Source organism: Octodon degus, unplaced genomic scaffold (assembly GCF_000260255.1).
Source record: "Octodon degus isolate 3935 unplaced genomic scaffold, OctDeg1.0 scaffold00008, whole genome shotgun sequence".
In the NCBI taxonomy this organism is placed as follows: domain Eukaryota; kingdom Metazoa; phylum Chordata; class Mammalia; order Rodentia; family Octodontidae; genus Octodon; species Octodon degus.
In genome coordinates, this window is record NW_004524584.1 from 9,693,273 (window position 1) to 9,699,087 (window position 5,815).

Consider the following 5,815-nt stretch of genomic DNA (forward strand, 5'->3'; position numbering starts at 1 on the left):
AGAGAGAGAGAGAGAGAGAGAGAGAGAGAGAGAGAGAGAGAGAGAGAGACGGTGAGACATTTAGGTGTATTTTTGCATGGAAATAGTAGTGTTTACTTTTGCATTGAATTGTGGTATGTTGAAAAGAGAGGTGTCATGGATAACTTGAGTTTTTTGGTTGAATAAAAGGAAAAATTAAGATATAATCAACTGGGATTAAGTCTTTAGTGGTAGAGGTTAAGACAGAAAATCACTAGTTTAGTTTTGAACCTGTTGAATGTGACATGACTATTGGACATTCAAGTGAAATTAAACAGGGACTAGTTGTTGAATTCTGGAATTTATGAAAAAGCTCCAAGCTGAAGATTTTAATTCGGAAGTAGCTCTTGTATGAAAGCTATTTAAATTTGTGAGATTAGGTGAGATTTTCAAGTAGTATATAAATAGAGAAATGGCTTACCAATGACTCAACCCCACTACACTCCAATATTCTTAGGTCAGGGAAAGGAGAAACCAGGAAAGAAGAATAAGATGGCACAAGGTGGCATGAGGAAAACCAGGAGAGTATGGTGCTCTGAAATCCAACTGAAAAAAATATAATTAAAAAGGAGAAGAAAGGAGGAGTGGGGAGCTATATTAAATGCTGATGATGGATCAAGAAAAATATGAACTGGAAACTAATTATGGGATTTAGCTATACTAAGGAGATGTTTATAAAAGCAGTACTGCAGAGCAGTAGTGGAAAGAATGGGTTAGACTAAGTGGATTTAGGTAATGTCAAGGGTTTCAGCAAGGTCAAAGGCCATGGAGGATGCGACAAGAGAAACAGCAGCTGCTTTTTAAAGCCACTGTGTACTGGATTGAATATGATACCATTTGTAAGAGCATTAGCAATGACAATAGCTATTATTATAATTATAACAATGGCAATAATTATAACATTAAATTTGCTAGAGACACATGTATGTGCCAAGGACTTTTATAAAAGTCATCTCTTTGATCTCAAGAGATCATCTCTTTGAGCAATGTAGGCATAAAAGGATAAAATAAATCCCTTTATTTTTAATGTCAAAATTGTGATTAGGAGAAATTCAGTAATTTCACCAAGATCCCACACCTATTTTATAGTAGAACTGGGATTTGAACCAAATTAGATCTTATACAATAACCAAAGCTCACCCTCCTGCATCCTTGTATTTTTCCTAGGAAAACAACCCGTGACCGCTAAAGACTTCAGACCTCTTTTTGAGAGCATAAAAGATTTTGAGGTTTGGAGGGGCTGGGATTTTCAGGGTTAAAATAATTGAAATAGCAGCTTAGTACCTGGTTATTCTCTTCTTTATTTATATGACCCAGAAAGCAAGGGTTATATTAAATTATAGAGGATGAGTGAAATATTTATTTCACTGGGAAGAAGAGCTTTCTTCCTGAACATTTAAATTTCTCTGCACTTTGATGCTCTGGGACATACAAATACATCCCTTAAAATCTTTGCTTGAATGGAATATGATGAGTTGACTGCTATTTCATTTCATCCCTGGAGCACTTTCAACTTCTCATTACCTGCTTGTAAATGAACATTCAAGAAAAATACATGAAATCTAAGCTTATGAATATACCAGTGTGTTTCTATTCATTTTGCCTCAGGCACTACTTATGGATTCACAGCCATTGTAATTATGTCTTTTTAAGTCAGCTTTTAAAGTATTTATTTTCATCAAAGATTTACATGCACATGGTTTAGACAATCAAATAATGTTACAGTATTTGATGTGAAAATAGTATTTATTCTACCCCATTTCTCTTTCCAAAGAGATATTTTCATCTCTTCGAGTAGACTGTGGATATTTAACATCATACCTTTAAAAAAATTCTACTGCTAGTTATAATCGATTGATTTTCTGAAGTAGGAGGATTTAAATCTCTCAATTTTATACCCTCTAATTATCACTCTTCTCTTGGCCTACTACTATATCATACTACTAGTGAGGGTAATGCTCTGTGTTTATATTATGATAACATGATTTAACTTACTACTGGGTTATGTATTATATCAGGATAAATATTTCCTACTATTGCTTTTTTGTTTTTCCACAGTGAACCTGTCATGTTTGTTTGTTTGCTTAATTTTATAGACATCTTTATCTAAAATAAGCCTGAATTTTCCACCAGCTGTCCAAATTACCTCTCAACATATTCAGATGCATCCAGTGGTTATATTTATTTCATTTTCTTAAAGAAATCTGACCTAGAGGAATCTCACTTGTTCCTATATGCACTGGTTATCTTCTATGCTTGGTACTAGATTTAACTTTGAGATTACCTTTGCCAGCTCTTGGGGGATTTCAGCATTGTCTGCCCTGCTTCTTGAATCACAATTCACTTTGTTTTTGGATTCCTCCTTTGTTTTGATGGAACATATCTACCTGTAAGGACTGAGAAATCCTGTATGAAGGGTAAGCTTTATAAATAATTTGTAAGGCAAAATAGCTAGAAAATAACACATAAAGTTTAGGATAATAGTTACCTTGGGTCAGACAAATAGTGGTTAGACATTGGGAGAAGATCTTATGGAAGCCTCCAAGGATCCAATGTTCCTTTTGTCCTTTTAAATTAGTTGGGGCCCACATAACTATTTCCTATTTTTATTTTTAAGACATTAACTTTTTGTTTTGGGCATTGTTATGTATTGGTGATACAGTTAACCATAAAAATAATTTAAGTGAATGTGCAGTAAACCTTCAACAAATGTTAACTATTGTTATCACTGTCATCATCATTATTTGTAGTATTATTATTGTAAAGCAGTGGTTTGAAATCTGTGGAGGTTTCTCCCCATAAAAGATATTTGTCAATCTCTTAAAGATACTTTTGTTTTGTTGCATCTGTTGAGGTGGCGAGGGGGATGAGTGCCACTGCTCTGTTGTCTGAGCAGCACCCTGGGATTATAACTTAGCCCCAGTAATAACTTAGAAGAACAAAGACCTGGCAGACTGGTGGGTGGTATGAAGACAACAAAACAATGGAAGGAACAGGGAGAATAGTAGACCCTATTTCCTGAGAGGAACCGCAGAGCCAGAGGTTGGTGAGTGAAGTGAACCAGAGCTGTGCTCTAGTACACAGACCCTTAAACAGAAGCTGGCATGTGGGACCAACATTTTGTTTCACAGAATTTGGAGTGAAGCCCAGGAGTAGAGTAGTCCAACATCCCTTAATTGCAAATATCATAGAGTGGAATGAGGTAAAACCTATACAGTCACAGTAAACTTCTGGCACTTAGGAAGCATACTGGGGTAACCTTTCTGAAAAATAGGAGTTGGACCCACCCAGACTGCTCCCTGGTGGCCTCCAAAAGCCACATGTAGCTCTAAATACAAAGGGCTGGAGGTATTCCTCTTGTCTGTGACCAGAAGAACAGCCTTATTGCCTCGGCACAAGCAGAGAAACATCCTTGGAATATGCCAGGACAAGGGGACTTTCCCTTTAATATAACCAGCATGTCAGAGGAGTGGGTGGTGTGTCACAGGGGAAGTTGTTCAAGGTCTGGAAGGAGACAACTATACATGGGCCAGGGAGGAACCTTGGGCTTTTCTTACCTGAGAACACCACAGTAAATTAGAGAGCAGTGTAAAGACAAACATAATAAGGTGAAAAAGACATCCTAAAATGTCAGCAGAAGACCAGAGTTGGCCTCCATATCCAGAGGCCAAGATCAGTCCTTATATCCAGTGCAAATCCTACTGAAAAACTGATTTCTGGGGTATGACTTAGGCATTACCACAGAACTGTAGACACCAGAGGAATTTTATTATTTTTCTTTTCTTTTCTTTTCTTTTCTTTTCTTTTCTTTTCTTTTCTTTTCTTTTCTCTCTCTCTCTCTCTCTCTCTCTCTCTCTCTCTCTCTCTCTCTCTCGTTTTTTTGCCCACTTGGTTTTCTTTTTACTGTCTGGGTTGACTTTTTAAACAATTATTTTATTTTTCTATATTTCTTTCATTTCGGTTTTGTTCTATTCATTTTACTTTCTCTCTTCTTCAACTGCCTCTTTCAATCTTATGATATTTTCATAAGAGTGGACATTGTCTCTGGTTTGCTCCAATATTCTTTTCCATTCTCTTTCATGTTTTCTTTCTTGTGCTTTGCCCTCCAGCCTTGCTTTGACTATATTTCCCTTCACTTATCTCTCTGATTTGTCACCTATCCCTCTTAAATCTCTCCTGGGGTAAAATCACTACTGTAGAGGAAACTCATTGCATACAAGTCACTGGTATAGGTTAGATTTTGTTATATAACTGTAGAGCTTGATTCTATTGTTAAAGATCCTAAGTTAATATTTATCATAGTTTGTCAGTTGCTAAGCTATGCTTGCTTCTGTTGTTACTGGTAATTGTACTACTTTTGTCAGAATGTCATACACGTTGTATGAGAAGGCCAGAGAAACACAAATATATATATATATATATACTCTTCATAGAAATGCATAAAACTCCCCAAATATGGATAAATAATTTGACATATAAATAAGTGAAGCATACAGATTTCCAGATAGCTTTGATGAAAATAAATCTATACCAAATCAAGATTTCAGATATTCAACACAAGAACAGAATATTAAAAATGACTGGAAAAAAAGAAACAAAACACCTGTAAAGGAAAGCCCATCATAATCACACATTCTGCAACAGAAACCCTTTTGTTAAGGAGGGATTTGAGTGGAGTATTTAAAGTCGTAAAAGAGGACACCCTCCAACCGATGTTGATGTACCCTGCAAAACTATCTTTCAAAATAAGTGGAGAAATACGAAACTTTCAGGAAAAAGAACAACTCAAGAAATTCATAGCTACCAACCTAGCTCTCCAACATGCTCTGCAGTCTATTTTAGAAGAGCTAAGGAAAACCACAGTTGCATGAATACCAGTGCAAAGAAGACACTAGGCAAGGCAAGCAAAGAAACAGAGGGGAAAGATAGGGTGCCAACAAGAGGAATACAATACAAGAAGGAAAAACCAAGGATAAGCCAATACATATTAGTTACAACCATCAGTGAAAATGGTCTCAATTCAACAATCAAAAGAAACAGACTGAGAAATGGAACAAGAAGCAAGATCAAGCATTATGCTGCATAAAAGAAACATATTTAACTCACAAAGAATTTCATAGACTAAAAGTCAAAGGTTGGAAAACAATATTCCATGTGATAGGAATCCCCTCCAAAAAGAAAAAAAACACAGGGGTAGCTATTTACTATGCTAGCTACTCAATGTGAAATTTAAGCCAAGACTGATCAAAAGAGACAAATACAGTCACTACATACTTGTTAAGGGAAAACTCCAACAAGAAGAGATGACAATAACAAATGTATGTGAATCAAATACCAGTGTCTCAACTACTTAAGACAAATTTAATACCAAGTGTCACAAATAAATACATCAACTAAACAAAACATGAATAAGAAAATATAAGAAGTGAACCAAATATCTGAATAAATGCACTAAGTAGATGTCTTCAGACTGTTTCACCTCACAATATCAGAATATAGATCATTCTCAGCTGCACATGGGACATTCTCCAAAATATACCACATACTAGCACAAAGAACATGCTTAAAATAAATGCACAGAAACTTAAATTATCTTATGTATATTATCTGACCATAGTGCTTTGAAAATGGAAAGCAATGGCAAAAGAAAGCATTAAAACCACAAATAACCCTTTCCTGAACAGCCAATGGGATGCAGATGAAATTAGAGAGGAAATTAAATAGTATCTACAATAAATGACAGTACCAATACAGCACGACAGAAATTATGGGGGTACAATAAAACAGTCTTTTTTTT